The sequence below is a fragment of the Polypterus senegalus genome, chromosome 6, assembly GCF_016835505.1.
Source record: "Polypterus senegalus isolate Bchr_013 chromosome 6, ASM1683550v1, whole genome shotgun sequence".
Taxonomy (NCBI): domain Eukaryota; kingdom Metazoa; phylum Chordata; class Cladistia; order Polypteriformes; family Polypteridae; genus Polypterus; species Polypterus senegalus.
This window is the reverse complement of record NC_053159.1, coordinates 70,857,950-70,883,054: the sequence shown is the minus strand read 5'-3', so window position 1 is coordinate 70,883,054 and position 25,105 is coordinate 70,857,950. Positions and strand designations below refer to the sequence as shown.

General features: G+C 38.5%; 1 protein-coding gene across 1 annotated transcript in view; it reads left to right on the top strand.

Annotated features, from left to right (window-relative positions):
- Positions 1-25,105, top strand: part of kcnh3 (potassium voltage-gated channel, subfamily H (eag-related), member 3) — a 605,399-nt gene that overhangs the window by 85,041 nt on the left and 495,253 nt on the right. The gene's annotated exons all lie outside the window — the stretch shown is intronic.

The following is a 25,105-nucleotide window of genomic DNA, read 5'->3' as shown; positions in this document are numbered from 1 at the left end:
CCATAAAATACATGCAATTAACTCATCAAATGCTCCGACTCCAAATTGTCTGGTCTGCATAAACAGATTAAGACAAATTTGAGACTTGGCAGTATCATTGTTTTCAGGCGATGCCTTTGATTCAAACTAATTACATTTTTGCACAGTGTTCACATTCAGCTTCCATACAGTAGAACAGGAATGGCACAGAGGAAATCTCCTTACAGAGTTCTGCCAAGTGACTTTTGTAGAAGTGCTACTTCAGCTAAAACTGAGATGGGAGGAAGACAACGGCTCAGAAGCCTGAACTTCTGTCTTTTTATCATTGTGTAAGTAACTTTGGTATACAGACTTTTTGTTTTTCCATTAGAATAACATACGGCAAAAGTAAAATCTGAAATGTTTTCATGAGTAAAATATTTTTCAAGACTGTGCAGTAAAACATTAAATAGGATTGATGACATATTTAAATGGCAATTAAAGCAGCTGTTCAGCCTCCACATTATCAAACTACAGGACTATTAGGATGACGTCTGTCCACTTGACTCAGAACTGATGAACTGATGAATTATTCACTCATTCTCATTAGATGGTGTCATTGTATACATAAAGATCATTCAGTTATTATCTTCATGGACACCTCAGTCATGATCTGCAGGTCATGTTCCACTATGCCAAATGACAAGGAGTAGCTGTCACTCTCTAAAACACACCTATTTGACAAAAATACATTAAAACAGGAAGCAGGAGTCAAATGTCATTAATACAAAATGACAAAATAAAATTTATAAATACTGTATATTCCCAGAGATTTCCACTATTCTATTTCATACAAGGAAAAAAAAGCTCTGGAAAACACAATTAACAACAACAACAACAACAACATTTATTTATATAGCACATTTTCATACAAAAAGTAGCTCAAATTGCTTTACATAATGAAGAATAGAAAAATAAAAGACACAGTAAGAAAAGAAAATAAGTCAACATTAATTAACATAGAATAAGAGTAAGGTCCAATGGCCAGGGTGGACAGAAAAAACAAAAAAAAACTCCAGACGGCCGGAGAGAAAAATAAAATCTGTAGGGATTCCAGAACATTAGACTACCCAGTCCCCTCTGGGCATTCTATCTAACATAAATGAAACAGTCCTCTTTGGATTTAGGGTTCTCACGGGAGGACTTGATGATGATGGTCACGTAGACTTCTGGCTTTTAATCCATCCATCATTGTTGGAGCATCATGAAGCTTTGAGTAGGTGGTGGTGTTTACTGTCTTTAAAAGTCATATAGAATGCAACAAAAGGGGAAGAATTGAATGAAAGCACTACGATTTGAGACCCCATAATGAGTCTGATAACAGCAAAGAATGACAATTCTGTGTAAATTCCATATAGTCTTGGGCAGCGTCACAAATTTAGGCATGCCAAACTTGTCACCGCAGTTAGTGGATCTCCTCACCTTGAGGATTTAAACAGTTAGGAATTGCAGGGTGTGACAGATTATATGACATCCTCAAGACTTTTCAGCGTGATTACAAATTTCCAAAGGATCACATTTTGACAGACATTTCACGTGCTGCCTGACAGTGACAATATGAATATTTTCTAGGTATGGTCAGTTCAAGGACAGTTGTGGCCCACCTATCTTCCATCTTCCATTCTATTGTGGAACGACAAAACTAAGACAAGAGACAAGATGAGCCACTCTTCTATATGCATAGTCCGAAGCTCTTTCCTTGTGGCTGCACTTTATGAATTATACTTCTGGCGTAATGCTCAATGATTGTCAACTCTGACACAACTTAAGAATATGATTTTGCTATGGTAATTTGCAGTCTGCTATCACTGAACCGCTAGGGATGTCACATTACATGAGCAGAGGGTGAACTAACCAAGATTATGAAAGTGAAGGATATGACGGAAAGTCCCAGAAAACTTTGGTGGAGGCTTTAAAAACCTCAGCAGAAAGCTTTCCTAAAATTTAAAGTAGTTCTCGTAAGAAAGTACATTTTGGTGGAGCATGAACTATTTTATATTGTCATGATATGGAGTTTCTCCAGAGCAAAATAAAGTGAGGCATCCAAACACATGTAAGGAGCAGGCTAGAATCTTACCTGATAGAATCTTACAGCCAGCAGCCATGCCACATGCACTTCAGAACAGGTCATGCACTTGATGCTAAGCATGTTTGGGCCTGGCCAGTATTTGGATAGGAGACCAACCACAAAAAGTTTGGGCTGATGCTGGAAAAGGTGTTGGTGAGGCCAGCAGGGGCACTTACCCTGTGGTCTGTGTGTGGATTCCAATGTACCAATGCACTGATGGACACACTGTGCTGTAAAAATGGCACAGTCCTTCAGATGAGACGTAAAAATGAGGTCCTGAGTTTTTGTGGTCATTAAAGAGTAAGAGAATTACTCTTTCAAAACAATAGGATGTATCCCAATGTCTAAATTTTCCCCCACGGCTTAGTCATTCTGCCCACCTAATCATCTACTTCTCGAATTGGCTCACTATCTCTTACCCCTTCTCCAACTAATAGTTAATGTGTGGTGAGTGTACTAGAACAAAATGGCTGCCGAATCATCACCCAGATGGATGCTACACATTAGTGTTGGGTATAGTGGCTCCCTACTATTTATGTAAATTGCTTATTATTATTATTATTATTTTTATTATTATTATTATTATTATTATTATTATTATTAACTCCTAGCAGAGGCAACCCTCACAACAGCCAGACCCCTAAGGCTACCTGCAAGTTTCATCTGTAGCAGGCCAAAAAATGGGCTGGCAAAAGAGAAAAAAAAATACTTTAATTGTCCTAAAATGGAGTGAAAATCACACAAGAGAAAGGATAGCAGTCAACCCCTGGCTTCTATTACAGCTTTTCTGAATGGCTAATGCACTAAACCTGACTCTTAGAACAACAGTGCCAACAGCCAAAACTCAGTTATCAAATCTTTCACTCCTTTGACTAAACCCTAATAGATGTAATTTAGACATAATTTGTGGAGCTGATTCACCTTTTTTGCAAAGGTTTAAAGGCATTACCTTTCACAAAACGTGTTTCTCTTCATGTTTGCAGGGCTGGATTAACCATTAAGCAAAAGAAGCACATGCTTAGAGTATCAAGTGAAGGGGGGCACGTCAGAAATTTTCCATTGCTGGATTTCCCATGGACCATATGGTGCAAAACTGTGCATCTGTAGGGCTTACAGGAGATGGTCCAAAAAAGGGAAAATATTCAGTGAGCTGCAGTTGTCTGGGCAAAAGTGCAAAAATGACATAAAACAGAGCCGTAGATGGAGAGCCAGTGACAGCATAATTAAAAAAAACAGTTGAGTTGGATTAGATGTGTCCCATTTGCAAATCTAAAAAGCCTCTCTGTTCTGCAGTCTCCTACAATAATTACCACAAAGTGGATGTAGTTTGAAAATGTTGAAAGTCATGCATTCGAGGTTAATAACAGCATTTTGAAATTGTACACGGTAGCTCAACAATGGATGTTTTTACGATTGGAATCTAATATTGCATTGTGGTCCCCAACTCTATACCTTGCTGTGCAGAGCATTTTCTCATATATGTGAGGGGACATGGAGAGATGATATCTGCTACTTTCTTGGTTCTCCAAGTTAATCTATGTGAGTATCTAATACTGCCTTGAGGGTTTTTAACTGCCTCACGTTTTAGCACATTTCAACAACAATCCAAGGAGACGTAGTTTTAATGAGACTGATAGAAATTTATAAGTGACTAGAGATGGTCGATGTGAAAAGTACATAAAGGAGGGTCCTTGGTCTGTTTGTTCACATATTCCCTGCTTGATAATAGTTTTTAAAGCACAGGCACATATTACATTTTCACTCTGTATTGAAGGACCCTAATGCTTTCACTTAATATAAATAAATAGAGTTTACATTTGCTGCTTCAGGCTGAGGACCCTCCTTGTGGATCTTAGAAGTTATTCCTAAATGTGGACATGTTTGGGATTAACCTGGCTGGTTGAATGGTAGGCTGAGCTGCCGTTTTGGCTGAAGTACCACTTCCACATTTGCATCTTTGAGTCGTCATATTTTCAGCCTCCTGCCATTCAGTGGTATAACTGAAGGAAAGATGTGAATAAATAAATAAAGTAAATAAGTCAAACTGCAGTGCGGGTAATAGATGAAAAGACATTAGGCCAATTAAAACTGTAACAGCCGATTTTCTTTTGTTGCATAATGATGTTTTGCAGTTTCAGTACTTATGCCTGTCAGCCTGTGTCATGCTGTTACAAACCACTGAGCATAAAAATAGTTTCCTTTTCTCCCATTTCTTAGATTTTGCTTTAATCCAACAATCTGCAACAAGCGCCTGCAACAATGCTCAATACAGGCTGCAATGTTGCAAATCGAACTATCATTCCACAAATGGGGGCGCACTTGTAGGCACTGAATGTAAAGAACAGCAAGGATACCAAACATATTAAGTTAATGATTGGGTTTATTATAACAGGCATGTAATAGTACAGGGCATTGGTGGGTAACAGTACAAGAATAAGCTGAGATATAAGAATATCTCTTCCCTTCCAACCTTCTTCCTTCTTTGGATTCTCATTCTCCTGCCAACTGAACTCTTATTATCCTCTGTCTGTTTGAACACCAAACATTTATTTTGACTGAAATATTTTTTCTCTAGTTCAGATTAATTCTGATGGGGCTTTTTAGGCTACTGAAGATGTGAATTTAATGTTACTTTCATTGTATGTATTCTCAGAAGCAATGTTTGTTAACGTTACTTTGTTGTGTTTTCCACACTGCTATTTCATTGCTCTATTGCCATGATGTGACACTCAGTTGCTAGGTGTGCAGTTCATGGAAGTCACACTGTGTGATGCAACACTTAAATTGTGAAGTGTAAATACTTTCTAAAAGACTGTTTCTATGAGTTTCTTAATAGACTCTCTTGGTTTTTCTACTTTTGGCTTACATTTTATTTTGATTAATGATCTACTGTCTTCTTGTTTTTGACCCAAACTACATATTCTAACTTATGGTTATCTTCTGGTTCTGTAACTTGCTGGTTCACATAGCCAGTTAGTCCATCTTCTGGCAGAGCATTGTCCTCTTGACTTTACGTTCAACTGTTGTATGTTCAGGAAGGTCTTTCAAGTCTTTGCATAGAACTGTTTCTGAAGGAAGCCTAACTAGCACTGCAAAGATCAAGAAGGCGCTAGGGAACTCCAGGGGTCATCCTGACTGAGCTCCTCCTAGTGGACCCAAGTGTCCCAACATTCCTAAATCCAAATCTTCTAAAGATAAAAAAAGTCTCTCTACTGTCATCTAATTGCAGAGGGGATATCAGGATATCAGGAATCTGGACTTGCAAAATGACACCTGTTATCATCTAACTGAACAGATTACTACTACATACAAGCTTTCGAAGCAACTGAGGCCCCTTCTTCAGCCTGTTTGTTAATTGATGTCTTGATATGTATTATCAATTTTAAACACCTAAAGGAAATGTGACACAGAGTAGGAATGTAGTCCAGATGGACTGTCACACTCTGGTCAGCATGGTTTCAGAAATGAAAGAGTAATAAGTTTTTTATAATGCGTTCATATGTAATGCAAAAAGCACCTACTGCAATGGCCATGTCTGTCTGTCTGTCGGTCTGTCTGTCTATCTACATGATGCAACTCGCTGCCAGTGGAATGATTGTTCTTCAAGGAAACTTGTCAGGACAGTCCAATTTATGTTGTGATATCTTGAATACAGTGTGCTGTACACATTTTTGAAATTATAAAATTTCCTATTGGAAAGCATCTGTGAATTTGCAAACTCATCTACCTTACAGGATGGTGAAACATGTGCAATCATCATGAAGGAAATATACCTTACTGCAGGACACGGGATGAGGCGATGAATGAGTATTATTGTACAAGAAACGCACAACATTTAATATGAATTTACTTTTTCAGTTCTCCCGATAATGATATTCTCTGTTTATTCAATATAACAGTAATGATATAGTTTTTTTATTCATCACTATACTGTCCTTTACTGTACAAATGTAGCAGTAGATGTTGTTGTACACTGGCAGGCTGGTTACTTAATCCTCTCTATTCCACATTCATATCTGTGGCTGCGTGGCTTTTTGCGTGAACCTCCGTCACAGCAGAGCACTTCTCCTGCTCCTTGAAATTGAAGCAGGTAAGTGGCATGATTTTGATTCTGTGAGAGTAAAAATAAAAGCAACTTAACTTACGGAGAAATGTGTGAAAGATGACTTGGAGACACTTGATGCTGTTGTGACTGAACGTGCACTCTGTATTTCTGTTACAATACAAACAACCTCACAGCTGCATTATCTAAAGAGTACAATGATTCGGTATTCTCTGACATTGCAGTTTAACACCTCTATCATACTTGGATGCAGCCAAAATTTCACCTTGAGACTTCAACACAGATCTCCATTGGGTTTTACTTTCAAGAATGTTATGTTTAAGAAATTTGAATTACAATTAGTTAAAGACACTCCACATCCAACAACAACGGACAGTAGCACATCAATCTTTACTTGATTTGGAACCTGCTATCTAAGAAAGCAACTTCAGCCTGTCTATCCGGTTGCTATGTCTCTGGTATCCAACAGATGACACCTCACAAACATTAGCACTGCTTTTACGAATCCTGGTTCAAATGGTTTGTAATAGAGATATAGCAACTGCACTACGAACATTAATGCAGAGGCCCACGTTGATTATTTAGCTTTCAGCCTGACTTAGACAGGTAGCACAGCTAATGATATTGTAAAATGGCATTAAAAAGCATGTTTTATGTACACTACCTACTAACACTGTTATTTTTTAATATGACTATATTAAAATGTAATATATGTATAACCTAAATATATATATATATATGTAATACTGTATATGTAATAACCTAAATTATAACAAACTCTTTGATGAAGTGATAACAAAATCTGAAAATGCTCCAGCTTTCACACCAGCTAACCAAGTCACAGAATGCTCCTGAATGTTATACCATGCATTCATTTTAGTTGCTGTTACTTTACCATAGTCAAACCTGCTTAGCTGAAGCTTTTTAATAATTTTTATAAGAAAACGTAACATTCTCAAACCCCGTTAACTCAAGGCCCCAGAATACACCTCTAGACAGTCCATCACACAACACCCCCACCCCGCAAACTCTTACAGTGTCATACTGACACAATCAACCCAATAAATATGTCTTTAGGAATGTGGGTGTAAAACTGGAGTACCTGAAGGAAAACACTTGCAGAGACACTGAGAACAAGCATATTCCAGAATACTCAAGTGCAAGATTCAAAACCAGAACACTGGATGAAAATGGCATTAATTAATCACTGTGCTACCCTGTCAATTGGTCCACATTATTGCTATGAAGACAACAATGATGATGATAATCTTTATTTGACACTTTTGTCCAAGATGATCTACCAAATCTTTGCCCATACAATGTATGTGAGAGTGTGGCACCTAAATATCAAGAATAAAACTGAAGGTAGAGCACAAGAAACTCAGTATTGTAGGTTGTCCCAGTGTCAGATGGTTAGATGAACCAGCTAATGGGTTGGAATACACCGTAGATGTCTGCAGTAGCTCAGTGCCAAGGTACTCAGCAATGAAGTGTGTCAAAAGGCAGCTAAACATGAGCAGATTGAGAACACTCTGGAAACTCATGAGAAGCTAATTTCTCAGCCTAGGACCGAAACTCAAGAATCGACATTGGTCATGTGGCAGTAACTGGGACTTTTAGCAGGTTGGTTAGATCAGAATGGAGTCTTGCTGCAGAGACATATGGAGAGAGCAGATATTGCAGGCAGTGAGGTGGGGCAACAGATTATTCCTTATAATATTTACCACAGAGTAGGAAAAGGAAATTTTATAAAATGTTACTGATACATTCCTAATCTTCACTATAAGTAAAGAGAAAATTCGATAATAAATTAAGAATTCCATGATTCAAGTAGCAGTTGGCTTTTCTTGTTGTGACTGGGCTCAAACCAGCTTGCTTCTTTATGCTCTCTGTTTATTTGCCAATGCTTACATAATGTTTAACAAATTTGTTAGGACCTGTTGGCCACCATCTAACAGAGCCACATGTCGGTGAAATGTTCCAAGGCTCTGGACTGTGCGGTGCATGTATTAAAAAGGCTGCAGATGGTCGTAATGTTTAGATGACAAAATAGTACAGTTGGATACACCAAATCCCACAGGGCACTTTGTAGAGTTAACAACACTAATATGTCATTTTCAATACAATCAAGCCATGTTGTTGAAACCAATAAAAAGATGCAGTTTTGTTGTCAAAATGTGGTGTGATAAATTCTTATGTAAGCTATCTCTCTTTGATTTATACTTCAATTTTACTGTATGTAGGCCTCAAATTGTTTTAATGTAACCAGGCCCTTATGTTGCATTGAATGCCTGTCCAGACCAGCATATGCAGCCTAAATGTCTTCATCCATTTATTCATTCCTTTCCTAGCATTTAACGTGAAGAAGGCTCATTACTGCGAGAAAAACAACGCATAATTAAAGTGGGCAGCCGGGTATCTGCTGCTATTGTCGGCTTCGCCCAGCTCTCTCTGTTTCCTGCTCTCTTCTCTTATTCCACCTCTCTCTGTGTCTCCACTCCTCACTCTCTTCTCTCCTTTCTTTCCAGTTGATACTTATTATTAGTAGTAGTTTCTTCTCTGGCTATGTAGCTGTATACATTTAAATATTAAAATGAAAGAAACACCTGAAAAAAGTGATATTGAAAACAGATGTTTCTATTCAGGCAATTAGGCAATTAATACCCCATCGTGCTTAAGGTTGTGTATAAAATAATCGGCACATCCATCAGGTTGACTGTCATGGCTCACAGTCGAGATCTCAGTGACTTTGACAAATTCTGGGAGTGTGTTTGGCCTGAACTATAATGGCAGAGAGTGTTGAGGTTTTGGAAAGGTGATGTTGCTATTAACACCTGAGTAAAAGACATCACCATCCATTAACCAACCTGCTATATCCTAACACAGGGTCACAGGGGTCTGCTGGAGCCAATCCCAGCCAACGCAGGGCACAAGGCAGGAAACCAGCCCACCACAGGGCACACGAACCCACACACCAAGCACACACTAGGGACAATTTAGGATTACCTGCATGTCTTTGGACTGTGGGAGGAAACCAGAGCACCCGGAAGAAACCCACGCAGACATGGGGAGAACATGCAAACTCCACGCAGGGAGGACCCGGGTCATCTAACTGTGAGGCAGCAGCGCTACCCACTGCGCCACCGTGCCACCCAAGATATCACCAGCTAGGGGAAATTGTTCACCAAAGTGCAAACTCCTTCAACCCAATGTTTTCAGTTTGCCACAAAACGCACGGAAGAACCTTTACCTCATGTGACTAAAGTTGGGAGCAGAGTGTTTCATAATCAATAGCTTCCCATTGAAGGATTCTAAAGTTGAGCTACAGGACAGGAACCCTTTATTACATCTCAAAACACACATTTGCAAAAACAAAAGCAGCAATCTACTGAATATAGGAAAAAAGCATCTTGGTCAAAAGAGTCTTGTTTTATGCTTTGTTTTAAAGAAGCAGTCAGATCCATTTAAGAGGCGTACTAACATGTTTACAGGCCCAAAACTTTATTTTTCACAGTGAAGAGTTCTGGCACTCCTGTTATGGTGTGGGTGCATTTCCTTGGCATGGTTTGGATTCATCAATTCCCTTCAAGTGCATGGAAAAGGCTAATAAGAACAATGGAATTCTGACTGAAGAAAGTTCATTCTGTGGAAAAATATTCCTGTGCTGTAATCATGAAAGCTTTCAGGGCCTTAATTCCACCATCCACTGGGCACTGAGAATTATTCAATGAATGCTTTTAAAGCATGACAGTGATCTAAATCTATGGCACCATTACTCATTGCAGTGGATCATTTAGGAAATGTTCTGAAGTGTCCCCTGAAACAAAATTTTCCATCACCACCATCAAGGCACCAAATAATGGACTGTCTTCTCGAAAAATGCTGTAGCATTCTTCCAGTGGGGTTTTAAACACCTATAGAATTTAAGTTGTATTATTCTGGGATTTGTGAGACTTACCAAGTCCATTTAGTAGGTTGGTCTACTCCAGCATCTTAATATTAACTCACACAGAGATGCACACACATGGAGATCCTAGGTAAACAATGAGTGGGCATCCCATTTACCAATCTCTGCACGATATTCTACATGGGACCCCTTTCACTTAAATACGAACAAGCAGATGCCAAATGCCCATCACTCTTAGTACTCCATTTGGGGGCTTTCTATCACCAGTGCCAACAAAGATACGGGGGTTCTTGTTACACATGAAGGCTCACCACTTTTTTGGTTTTATGCCACATACCAGCCAACCAATGTCTTACTTCTACCGCAATTGTTCTTTAAATTGAGGTGTGACCTCTCAGCATTGATGACCCTTTGGGCAGGAAAGCAACAATCTTCCACTTCAGTCATTCAAAATATAAAAATAAAGTTTCAAAGTATAAAAGCACTGTGACATTTATTAAAGGTATTATAATATAAACAGAAGAAAAGTATAAATGAGGAATTCAAAGCATAGGTTATATGCCATTGGGTATGGAATTCGTAATATCAGTGTTAATATTTGTGATATGCCATCTGTGGGAATGACACAGACATAGCAACCAAATGGACACACAGACACTTTTCCTTTTAGTATAGTGAATATATCTTCTTCTTCCTTCAGCTGTTTCTGTTAGGGGTGGCCACAGTGGACCATCTTCTTCCATATCTTTCTGTCCTCTGCATCTTGTTCTGTTACACCCATCACCTACATGTCCTCTCTCACCACATCCATAAACCTTCACTTAGGCCTTCCTCTTTTTCTCTTGCCTGACAGCTCTATCCTTAGCATCCTTCTCCCAATATACTCAGCATCTCTCCTCTGCACATGTATAGTAAATATATAAGAATCACAGTTCTGGGATACTCACACATTTGGCCATACAAGTAAGTGCTTTCCTCTTACAGGGTCTAAAGGACTCTCACATAGAGTCAGCAGACCTAAGTATTCCTTAGGCCATTCCTAAGCACTAAAAAAAACTCCTATCTTTATCACTGCCAAGCAAGTACCCTGATCGTGATCACACTTAGAAAGCTCTAATCCAGGGGTTTCAGGTTAATTCCTGGTAGATCACAGCCGTGGGTTTCTGCTACAAGCCAATTTCTTAAGTAAAAGGCAATTTTGCTACTGAAGCAAATGCTACTTGAACAACATTATTGTGCTTTCTGTATCGCTGATTACAATTTCTAACCTTTAACTGCTTCTTGACCAGTTGCCAATTAACCACAAGATGCAAGAGAGAATGGAAGCATCTGCTCACCGTCTAAATTGGCTGCACTTATGAGTGTTTTTCTCATGACGTATATATTTTAAGAAATATTTCGAAAGAAATGCAAGCGAAAGACTGAAATTTATTTAATCAGTCTCTGAGACCCAAAATTTTTGGATGGTAACCTCAGAAAACAAAAATCTACAATATAAGACATAACAGAATGAAAGCCTTAGAATTAAATAACAAGTCCTGTTAGCAGCAAGGATTGGTTACTAATTAAGAAATTGGATTGGGAGACAAACCTTTAGCCACTGGGGCCATCAGCAGTGCAGGTCCGACTCAGCAGCTCTCCAGTCAAACCACATGATTTTCTTGATCTGTTCATCTTCTCCCACTTTTAGTCATTTTCCAGGTGACCAAAATCCCCCCCACCCACTGTAGTTTCTCATTATGTCCTCTGCACAAGTTACATCATAACAGTTAGGGAAAAGCAGGAGCAGGGCAAGATTTTTCTTTTGGCATTTTTGAATTTGATGGCTAGAAGAGAGGATTTTGGGTTTGCTCGATATTTACTGCATTCTGGCACATCATACCCGCAGTAACTATACAGCATACTGGCTCCTCACCAGCTCCTACACAAAATGTCACTCTGCTCTCTCTCCCGCTCCCGCTCCCTCGCTCTCACTCTGTTCTAATTTAGCAGGGCAGTGTGTGAAGTAATATAACCTTTTCCTTGCTTTCCAACATATCTTCCTGCCTCTATTAACTATACCATGTCATATTGATTACCAATAATTTTAAGCGTAGTTTAATGGCCTCCTGAGCACCCGAGTGCAGAAATCTATTAGCAGTTTAGCTTAGAGTGCCATTGGTATCACACCCAAAGAGAAAAGGACGGAGACTCGTAGACAAGGGGGAGCTCACCGCCCAGTGAGGCCCCGTCTCTTTGCAGTGGCACCTAGTTAACAGATGTCTGCAGTGCCGTAGCTTACCCTGACTGCAGCACAGTGATTCACATTTAATTTGTGGTTGTTTTAACTGTGAGCATGTCAGCGCTCTTTCTTTCTGTGGGTGGACAGTGAGAGGTAGTATGTTCAAGCAGTACATGACACAACAATCGAAATCCAATGTGCTGAAGCAAATAAGTACATGACACTTCTAATGGGGCCAGAATCCTCAGAGAAGCACTGTTTTAGCAGAATACAGAGCTGAAATAAGCCTGATGGTGAGCTACAGTCATCAGGGAGGAAAAATTGAGGTTAGAAAGCAAAGAAAGAGATGAGCAAAGCATTTGTTATTAATACCATTAGGAAAAAAAAAATCTTAAGTTGATGCATGAAGGCCTCTCACTCAAGAATGATCGATAAATTCTGTTACCTGGGTATCCTATAGTGAAACCCTCTAATTAACAAAAACTGGATGTTTGGATGGACTTGGATGTACAGAATATAAAATTCATATCCAGATTTAGATATTAATGCACAGCATGGTCATTTGAGTATTTCCCTAATAGTCTGGGGCTGTGCAAGAGATATGGACTTCATGAAAAGTGCATGAAAAGAGCTGCCATTGTGGAGGACAACTTCCCCAAATGCAGAGAAGTATCGATGGCTATAACAAGATGTTACATTCCTCTTGGTCATCTTTGATTTGAGTTCCCAAAAAGCATTTTCATACATTTCCCAATTCTGTGCCAGTTCTGAGTTGTAGGAAACCAACGCCATCCAAGTGGCATTGTGTGCATGGCAGAGCCAATCACCCATATACAGCAAAGCCGGTTTGGAGGTGTCGATAACCTGAACTGCGAAAGGAAGGTGAAATCCATGGTGACAATCCGCACAAACACCAACATTAAGTTATTACATTGTAATACATGTCATAAATTGCTATAGGGGCAGATGGCCACCAAAGAAGAAAGGGTCTAGGCTGGGAATGGACATGAAGTCAAATCAGAAGCCAGTGTGGTGTGGTTGATCAGGAGCATCCCTGAGTTGTCTTCAAGCCCAAATAAAACTAACACAGGGAAAAAAGGGTGATTTTATACTGCTGTAATCAAATTATTTAAATCATTAAAGTTATCAGTAACAAAGGATAAAAAAGTCACCTTCCAAACCTGTCTCCTAGCTTCATGGATCTAAGATCGATACTGGGAGAGGCCTAACAAACGTAGTATGAGTAAGAAAAGGACAAACAAAAAGATTAGTAAGTGTGAATTGTGTTACAGTTTTCTTGGTTAATGTTTTGTCTGCTAAGAGAAGGAAAGCGGCAAACCACGGAGAAAAAAAATTGGAAATGGATGTGAAGATGAACCATAAGTAAATAAACAGACTCAGTCAAAATCAAGAAACTGTTGCACGATCATGCGATTGTAGCCGAAGAATATGAATTTTAAAAAGCACAACTAGTAACATACAGTAACATAAGTTACATAACTAACATAACATAAATAAAATAACATGACTAACTAAAATAACATAAGTAACATAACTAGCAACAAGTAGTATGAGGAGAACATTTTAAGTATCATCACTTCATTAATGAACTCTGGTAGTAATCTGGATATGTACAATTACACAAAAATCAAAATGGAGTTGCAATAAAATAAAAATAGACAGTAATTAATATCTATACACATATGAATTCATAGGAATTAACAATTTTAAAGTGACAACTTTAGGGTTCTACCTTTAGTTTTGATGATCGTGTTTGTATCTGCGTCTTTCCCAGGTTCCCAAAAACAAGCAGCTACTGAAATAGTTAGGCAGGATCAGCTTGAGACAAACACGTACAAAAGAAATTTCTCATTCCAATAAAGTTTGTTTTAAAAAGGTTTAGTGAAAATTCAAAGCAAAACAGGTCATTAACAATAGAGAAAAAAGTTATTACACACTCACGATAAAAGGCACAAATGAAAAAATGTTTCTTCTGCAATCTTAGCTTTTTTAAGCTTAAGTCACTTTCTATACATAAAGGTTGTTGTATTTCTCTATGGCAAACTTAAAAAAGCCCACTTAATACATAGAGCAGGTTCTATATGTATGGCGCACTCAATAAGCTCAATATGTTCAATATGATCCGGTTTGAAACTGTTTGCCTTACCAACTGCAAGGCAGACTGTAAACTGGGACTAATCTGTAGTCAGAAGGACAAGTAATAATCAGAATATTCCATTTCAGTTTAGCTTGTGCATTTTATATTAGAATCTTCCATAGGCTATACTTTAATAGAGGCAAATATTTTAACATAACTAAGAAAATACTTCTATGAATTTAATGTAATCTTACTAACTAACAAATGGATCTTACAGTGTTCCTGACTTCCTGGTTATGAATTGTTTGTTTGTCTCTCATTTCAGGTCTTATCTCCTGGTCCTTTTCTAAACTACTAATACTTTTATAATTCAGGGTAGAACAGCTTTCATCCTCCTTTTGCAAAGCACAAAATTTGCATAGCAAGGTCACAGCCCCCTTTAAATATTTCCTAACATATGGCACTATGTACAGTTTACAGTCGAAGGTTATTTTACTGTTGAGAATTCTCCAATGGGTACATTATCCTCCATCCATCCTCGACATGTTGCTCCTCCCAGTTTTATGAGTTGCGTGACTTTCTACATCTCTCTATATTTCCTCCATTGCCTCACTTAGTGAGGTCCAACATTTTTCTGAAACTAAGCATCATGAATCTGTTTCCTGAAACTGTTCAATTTCAGGAAGCAGCCACCCCCAGATAGAGCACCTCTGATATACATACATACAGTAAGGTGTTAATTTCAAATATTTGGCATGTGAGAGGAGAGCAGAAGAAAATGTGAAAACCACACAGACAGTGATCAGGTCAGCTGAGTCTAGTGGTGCAGTGAGGCACCAGTGCTGCCCACCACAATCTCATGCTGCCCAGCTCACTAACAGTTCAGGGTTATTTGCAACATTATGATTGCATCGAACTCTGAAAAGCTCCATCTGAAGCATTTTCCAAGGCACCAGGGAATGTGTGCTGTTGGAATGACAGAAAACAGGTTACTCCAGTAATTTAATCTCGTTGCTGCAAAAGCATTTGTCAGCCATCCCATAATAACAATGGGAATACAGCACGTTAATTGTGCAATATTTCTTACGGGTTTAATTTGTACTATACAGTTTAAACGCATGGAATGGGTCAAAGCTTACTTACAGACTGCATCTTAAATGGAAAGCTGTCATCCGTGGAGACATCTTTATTTGTATCGTTCCTCTGCATTCTTGATCTAGTGGCATTACTTCACTTTTGTCTGACTTAGGTAATAAGTCATTGTTTTTGTGATTTCTTGGTTAGCATTCCCAGGACAGAAAGTAGACAGTGTATATAATAAAAGTGCCATCTGGTTTAAGTCATAAATATAATTCAGTGTATCACTGAAAATTAACACCATGTACAGTACAGAACCCCCAAAGCCAGCGTTCAGAGTGAAAATAAAATTTGTTGAAGGACAGGACCTTGTGAACACTTTGTTAATGATTCCTTTCAACAGATCAATCAATTAAATAACTAGCAGCATCTCAGTGTGCTTTACACTGAAAACAACATTACAACAACAAATCCTCTGGCACACTTGAATTAAAGCTGAAATAGAAGGAGGAAATGTGGTACTGAGAGATGCTAGGAGGAGCAAAGAGAGGAAGCATGCAGAAATCAATGTACGTCATGCGGCCTGACTGCCATGAGCTACACTTTCTTTTAAAATTTTAATAGTAATTTCTTTGGCCTAGAAAAATATTTAGACATTGTTCTGTAGGTTTTAAAGATCAAGGAATCTAGTTGTTCCATGTGATTTTGGGTTTTTCGTTACGTTAAAAACAAATGTCAATCTTCCATAGTATCATTTTGCTTTTTGTTATGGGTGCTGCCATTTTGTGATCTTTACTGCCTTTGTTGCAAGGCTGTTGCGAGGCAAGGTCTACCAGAAGCAGTGTTAGGTAATGTTACTTTTTAAAGTAACTTATTCATTGCTTAGATAATTACTTATTATAAAACATAATGCGTTACAAGAAGTGAATTACTTTTGCGTTACCTTTTCTTCTTTTGTACGAAAAACTGCACATTTCACTGGCCAGCATTTAAGATTAAATCCTAAACCCATGAAACTGGCAAAAAAAAACCTGCTAAACTTGATCAGTTTTCTCACGTTTTACAAATACTGTGGTGTCCCTGGGCCCACACATGAGCAGCATGGGTATGAGAGATACGTCTCCCAGCTGCTAAATCCCATCATCTTCTTGCTATTTCAATGATTGTTGTCTTCCTGTGATTCTAAACCCTGGTTTCTTCTTACCACCATCAGTGACCTGTTGCAGCCCCATTCGATTGGCACATTGACATCCTAGTCTGCTGTGAAACTCAGCTGACAAAAGAAAACTTGTGCCTGTTATTATTGGCTTTAAGAGGAGAAAAAAGGAGAAAGTGGAGTGTCAGACGCATTAACTTAAATTGGTGAAGGAAGGGTGATTATAATATTCTTGTGAGTGGGTGACCTTCATAATGAATAGATGCACTACAAATATTTCTACGTGTCTGATGACCTGTTGTGTCAAATTCAACTCTTTGTTCATCATTCTAGTATCCTCTCCTCAGAATTCATTGTTTAAGATACACGGCGCCATGTCTTCATTGCTATGTAGTTGGCAAAAATTCTGTGCACAGTGCATGGCAAAAATACATCACATGCAAAGTGACATTCTCTGCATCTGAGGTGATTTTTGCCATGCGGTCTTAACAACCAGTTCAGGCATTTCATGTTTAAAACAGGCTTTACTCTGACAAGACGGAGTGGTGGCTCTGAGGATAGGGATATGCGCCGGCAATCTACAGTTTGCCAGTTTGAATCCCCTAAATGCCAGAAATGACTCTGCTCTGTTTGGCCCTTGAGCAAGGCACTTAACCTGCAGTTGCTCCGTCCTGGGTATGATGTTAATCTGCATCCAGCCCTCTAACTTACAAAGAAAACTTGGGTGGGTGGTGGCAGGATTGGCATCCCAGCAACTGTAAAAAAAAAACTCATACTGTTCAGTGTGGTGCTGAGGTGTCACCAGCAGCACTCCTGTCCCAATCCAGGTAGTTTGGCGTGTGGTGGGTATGGCTATCAGCGCATGCTCCCAAGTCCTCTCTCTTTATTTTAACAGCAGTAGGCAACTTTGTAAAATAAGCAACATTTCTGTTAAATGACACCCGTCATTTTTTTTTTTTTTGGAGTGGTGGGAATAATCTTCTGTAGTAACACAATGTTGTAGATCTGTTTTTTTTTTAGGAACCGCAGATACTTTTATTTTAAGAAAATAGTATTGTGTTGTTATGTTACTTTAAACAGTAACCTGACTACGCTATAGACATTACTTTTAACTCTTTTCCAGAAGTGTGCAGACACATGGCATGATGAGGTCAAAGGTATAAAGGTCTGTATTTGTCCAAGTTTGTAAATATTCAAAGACATTACTGACATTCAAAACACTCAAACATAGACAATTAGTGCTTGCTTGACTTTTAATGCTGATTTAAATTATTGAAGCTATCAGATGTCAATGCAATACATCATATTAAGCAATTATAATAATTTGAAATTCTGTGTGTGTATGATGTAATATGTTCTATAAGGCTTCTGTACAAAGATGTGTGCAGGTTGGTTAGAATTAGAATATTCCAGCAGGTTCATGATGATGAAAGATTCAATGTCTCTTCTTCAGTTCTTATCTTATTTTCTAACGTGTTTCTGGACCGAAAAGTCATGTCTCACATTTATATGATAGGTCATATTCAAAACTGGAGCCAAAATACTTGTATAAATGTGGTTAAATGCTAAGACATGACAAAAACATGTATGTCTGCATAACCAATTAAGTCATATTTCACAGCGACATACTAATTAGCGATTATATTTCCTACACATTGCACAGAACAATCTGACCAGTCTGTCTTTTCGGGGCAAGCACTTTGATTTAAGTCAAATGTTTTGCATAGAAATGAGACAATTGAATCAGAAATAAGCTTTAAAATGCTCCAAAAAAAGGTCTACCTCAAATTGAACTATGTTAATTTCAGTGTATTTATCTTCCAGGAGAAGGTGCATTTATTTTTCCTTTCAGAAGACCAGAGCTGAATTCTTTAGTTCTAAAAATACCAAATAATAAAGGAGATTTACCAATAAAAAGCCACCAGGAGCTCAGATTTCTTCATTATTTAGTATCCATGAGGTGACAGACTCGTTATTTGCTGTTTTATATTGTTTGAAAGAAACGTATCTCAGAAATCCATCAATCAATCAATCCATCTTTTTATAGAAATGTATACAGCATGTGCTATGGTGTAGTGTACTACAGGGCTATATCAAGATGACAGTTCATTATTAAGCCTAACAACTGACCAACGAAATTAAAAAGACAAAACTGGTCATGTAAATAAAAACAAAAAAGTAATTACTGACAGAAACCATGAGGAGCCAAGAAGCATAGTTGACAAATTTAAACAGTGAGTACCCAGAAGGGCTGTTCAAATCCAAAAAAACTTCAATAGAAGACTACAAAGACAGGTACACAGTCAACACGAGACACAGAGCAGCAGTAGAAGTAGTACTGCTCAAGTAACCAGCAAGGTCCATCCATCCGTTTTCAGACTCCATTAGTTCAATGAAGGTAAGTGGGGAAGATGGGCTGAGCAGTTTCAGGCACAAAAAGGAACCAATCATGGAGGGGGCATCTGCAATTACACTGATAAAGTAAGCAAATTAACATTTAAAATGATCCACTCAAAGTTAACATTCCAATGTACAGTAGAGTAGAGTTTAGAGTTTGATAAGGTCAGCAGATAGGACAGACAATCCCTGGTCACTATATGCCCACAAATCCATCTTCTCTCAGGCATTCAATATGTCTGCTGCTAGACCCGTTTAGAGAAACAGACAAAAGGAGGATGAGGTCTTGGGCTGGTCTGGAGGCAAGTACCATTGTAAGTAATGAACATTTTTTCAGGGGAACCAAAAACATTAATTTGGTGGGATTGTCATTCACACTACTAACCCATTTCAGTTGATTAAACATGTCTCCTGCTGGAACTCTTAGAGAAACAGGCAAGGAGTGGAAGTAACACCTGAAACCATCTGTTTAACCTTTGAAGCTCCATCAAAAAGAAGTACCCCCAAAATAAAAGGTAGATCAGTTAGTGTAAAGCATCTGGTCAAAGCTTTGTTGCAGTGTGAAGCTTTGGATTTCAAGCCCTAAGGTTGTGGGTTCAAATTCCACTACTGACACTGTGTGACTATGAACAAGTCACTTGACCTGCCTGTGCTCCATCTGAAAAACGAAAATTGTAACCAACTGTATCTCAGATGTTGTAAGTAGCCTTGGATAAAGGCATCAGACAAATAATAAGTAGTAAAAGTAATAGCATTTACATCATCCAACAGTAGGACCATTGTTTGAAGTCAACAGCAAATAGGTGAATGCTTGAGACACTCACAATGCCAAATTCAGTTTAGATTTGTATGGCAGTCTTCACTGAGTGTAGGCACAGAGTGAAACTAAGCATAACTAATATAGTCTGTAATAGTTCTTTCCATTTCATATCACAAATGTCAATTTTTAAGACATTTATGCTTCAGTGGTATCATGTATTATACCACAACATGTGTTTGATTTACAAAATTATTATGGGGAACAGGAGCTGCTAACCACAAGTTGCTGAGATTTCTTCTGCTATTTCCTGTCCTACAATCACAGACATTTGCTAATTTGGAGTTCATAGCTAATGTAATGTTCATCGGCGGCTACAGTGGAACACTGAGACATCTCAGCTCCTGGGAGAGAGTGTTATGTTTTCAGGCACAGTTCTCCCCCTGCCAGGATTCAAATTTCTCTTAAGTGTCTTATTTTTTATGTTTTTGATTCTTTTGGTTCCTGCGTATATATGTGTGTCTTTTACTATGTGCCATGCCTTTTGAGGGTGGTCCCCCCAAGACTCATGGCCATCTGCTACAAAACCATCACAGTACTGCCTTTGTCCCAATAAAGACTGAAGGGAAACCCACAGTCCTTTCCCGTTCATTCAATGTAATGGTGTTGGTGAGTTTCTTTTTTTGATTATACTGTGCTTTTTTTGTGAATTTACTAGATTTTCAACTTATGCTGTTTTTAACTTCACCGTCTGGATTGTGTTTTTGGGACTTGTTTGCCTTGGATTACCTTGCTTTTTCAGTCAACACCTGCTGTGCCTTTTTTTCTCTTCGGAGCTGCACTGTTTCAGAGCACTTTTTGTACAATAAATATTTTATCTATAAAGATCCTGTGTTGCCTTTTTGTAACTAGCCAGAGTTTGATGGCCCTTGCATCTAGTGGGTATTTTAAGTTAGTGCCTTTCCTATCTATCTATCTATCTATCTATCTATCTATCTATCTATCTATCTATCTATCTATTTATCAATCTATCTATCAATATAGCACCTTATCTATCTATCTATCTATCTATCTATCTATATAGTGCCTTTCCTATCTATCTATCTATCTATCTATCTATATAGTGCCTTTCCTATCTAGCTATCAATATAGCGCCTTTCCTATCTATCTGTCTATCTATCTATCTATCTAAAACAACTTACTCCTATTCTTATTTCCATTGGCTTTTTATTACTGTTTTACAACATTTTTTAAACCTTTGCTTTACCAAATAGGTTTGTGCTTAATTCATTTGAATTTTCCCTTAATGCAGCCATTTTTCCAATACAGCCTCACCTTTTTTTAGCTGTCAGCCTTATTAATATTAATTTATAGTTTAATAATGTCACTGCTATTCTTGACCTCTTTTCTGTGATCATGGAAAACATGATTACGAATGGGAAATCATGTTGTGTATACTGAAGTGTGGGTGTTTGAGTGAGGAAACACCAAAGCTAAAATATAACATTTACAGCATGCAGCAAATGTAAAGAATAGTTAATACATCACTGTTATAGAAGAGGGGTGCATGGAGAATTGTGTAATTTATTAGGGTAATTTTTGTAAACAATATTTCAATAAGATAATAAGTGACCCTACTGCTTTTGCTGGTAATACAGATATATATGTGCTTCTCTGCTACATACATGTTGCTTGCAATTAACCTCACTCATCTTGTGCTTGAAACATAAGATAAGCTGTGAGGCAGGGTTCTTTTGAAAGGTGAACAATAGATCCGATCTGACGGACATCACAAAATCATTCATATACGCATGACCTTGCTGGAATACTCTGATTAGGGAGTCAAAAATAAAGAGGAGGGGCACATGGACAACTGCATCATTTGTTAGGGTCATTTTTGTAATTGACATTTCAATAAAATGATAAGAGCTCCTCCTGCTTCTTGCTCTTGAACAGACTATCATAACAGGCTAACATCTGAGAGCTGCTTTGTTGGAAGTCATCAAGCCATCCAGTCTTTGGATCCGTCCTCCACCTCAAGCCAACATGAAAGCCAAAGCCCCAGCCAAAAACAAGAAATTCTGAATGTTCATGTTGCACCATAGACTTTAATGAACAGTCTGATGACTAGGCCAACTTGCTATATTTACAGCCCAGCATGTCATTTCACTGAGTATTTTTACTTCAACAAAGTTTCCATGACCCACATAGTGCAACATAACTACTGAGTGTTGTGTACCTCAATAGAATATTTTTATTCAAAAGCAGTTGAGTGCTGGTGGCACAGAGGTTGGCACTTCTGTCTCAAGGTTCCACATGGCTGAGTCTGTTGCTGTCTTTATGGGGTTTCCACATTTTGTTCCATCTGTATGGTGTTTCCTGCAGTTCCTTTTTTTCTTACAGTTTCCCTAAAGAAGTGAAAATTAGTTGACAACTAATTGAATTGGCCCAATGAGAGTAGATGCACCCAGTCTGTTTTTGGTATAGCAGAGCTCTTGCACCAGACAGTATAAAGCTGTGTGTATATTTATCCATTTTACCATCCATTATCAATCTAGTTTGAATTTGGGGTGACAGAGCCTATCCCATCAGCATCGGTGTGTCAGGTGAATTCATGTAGAGTTACCAATAAACCTTACATGTGCATCATTTTGATGTAGGAAGTAACTTGAGAAATGTGTGGAGAACATGCAAAAGGCAATAAAATGAGGACCCCCACAGCACTCTTTAGCCTAAGAGCTTCTGGTAGTGCTTGGCTTTTTCCTTTACTATTGAACAGGTCCCCATGATCCATTCCTCTCTTTCTTTTATTAAATGTTGATTAATCCAAATTGTGGTGCTGCAGTTTCATCTGTCATTTTACTGAATGAACATTGCTCTCAGTATGATGTACACCAGGGGAGGATGAATCTAATTGCCGTGATTTTCTGGAACTGGAAGATGCAAAAGAATTGATTCTGGGGATACAAAATGAAAAAGTGCTGTGAATGAAACATTTATACATTTGAATGTTTTACCCCATGTCGGTGTGCATTTTTCATTTGCCCAAATGGTCGTTGGAGGATGGCGAAAATTTTATCACTTCCTTAAAATCTGTTATGAAACCAGTCTGAGCAAGCAGAATAAATTAGCAAGAACGGGCGGTAATGCTGCCGATCCAATTTCCCAGCCTTGTGACTGTGTTGTAACAGATTGGATCCCCGGTTATTGCAAATGTGTCTCAGACAGATGGATAACGGTGGCTCTTAGGGTCACACTGTCATATATCTACACTGAACATCTCACTAGATTCCATCTACAGGAAAACTGATGAAACAAACAAAAACAAAAAAAAAGCTGAGCACTTTACTTGGAGGCTGCAAAGCCTGATTTTCATGGACCACTGTGACTTTGGTATAATGAACTTTGACCATTTTCTGTTGTACTCAGCAAATTTCAAATTAAGAATGTGGATAAATGCCAGAGCATCATGATGCTGTGGTTAGTGTAACTCCTCCACAGCTCCAGGTTTGAATCAATGACTCTTCACTAACTACATGGAGTATCTGTCCATGTTTACGTGGAGACTGTTGCTTTCTCTTACATCTCAAGAACACCCAGGTCAGGTTAAAATCATTTCTGTGGATAAAAATTATAGGCTAGATGCCTTCACTCAGTTTTGCAGTCATCACAAACTTCTACAGCAACTACCAAACACGACTCTGAAGACATGATGCTAGATGGTGACATGTTGAGACAGTGGTTGAAGGGTGTACTTTTGTTCTCTGAAAAGTTTATCTCGGTTTCATTATCTTTATCTCTCATGTTGAGTGTGCCTCACAGTTCCTGCAGACTGTTTTCAAGGGCCTGTTCTTTCCCTGTGTGAAGTTTGCATGTTCTTCCCATAGCCACGTGGGTATTCTTATTTCCTCTCTCATGTTTGGCTCAGATTGTTTCACTGTGATGGGAGTTTGAACCCTGCATCTGATCCAGCATCGATTTCTGTTGTGCCCAGTGAAATCAGATCATCCTTAGGTTTAGTGCTACTTGACCATGTTGATAATAGTGGGTTTAGATAATCAAATGGAATCCTAGCCTGATCATCATCTGTGTGTACTTTGCTTGCACTCCTTAAGCCTGTGTAGAGTTTTTTTCCTCAGATACTCCAGTTTTTCTCATATATCCCAAAGATATGTGTCTTCATTGGATACTCTAAATAGACCTTGCATGGGTGTTTGCATGAGTGTGCTCTGGCACCTAATCCAGGATTAGTTTCTGTCATGTCATTGATGGTGCTAAAATAATCTCCTATCCTGAACTGGACAAATTGGGCACAGGGAATGAATGAATGCATTAATATATCCAACCTTTTTGCCTAGAAAGCCTCCTAAAACTTGAATAATCAAAATACTGTGACTTTCCAGCATGCACCAATTTTGTGACACAATCTATACCAGGAGTGGCCAACCCACGGCTCCCGAACCGCATGCGGCTCTTTGCCTGGTTTCATGCGGCTCTTACGTTCATATCGAAGTTTGTGTTTTTTTTTTTAATGTTCGTGCTTCGCTTGAGTTCAATACGGTATTTTTGTCAAATGCGCATGTGCGTGAGATAAAAATACCGCAAAGTTTCCTAGTAGGGGCAAGATCATTTAAGTAAACAATGTGTGTCACGTTCGCTCTCAAAATGGCAGGGAAAAAATGCACAGCAAAACGAAAATATGAAGATGAACACAGGACTTTTTAACAGAGTGGGAGAGTTTATATTTTTTTGTTGAACATAATGGCAAGCCATTCTGCCTTATATGTCATGCGTCATTAGCGCATTTCAAAGCTTCAAATCTTCAGTGCCACTTCAGCTCACTCCATGCTAACATTGACCAGGAATTTCCAAAAGGGACTGAACTTCGCCAGCACGAGTTGGTCACTTTGAAAACTCAGGCAGAAAAGCAGATACAGTTTTTCCAAAAATGTACAAAGCGCTCAGAGATCGTAATGCTCGCATCGTATCAACTGGCTTGGAACATTGCACGGGCTAAAAAGCCATACAATGAAGGGGAGTTTGTTAAAAAATGCGTCAGTGACGTTGTTGAAATCTTGTCTTCTGAAAATGACAAACTGATATGCATGGTATCAGACATCCAACTGTCCCACCACACTGTTGAACACCGAATATCGGACATTAACACGGCTATTGAATCACAGTTGCACTCTGACCTTCAAGCATGTGAGTATTTTAGTGTCGCATTGGATGAGAGTTGTGACATGCAAGACAAGCCTCAGTTGGCAATATTTGCACGGTCTGTGTCAAATGATTGTGTGATCAAAGAAGAACTCCTTGATATTGTGCCATTAAAAGACAGAA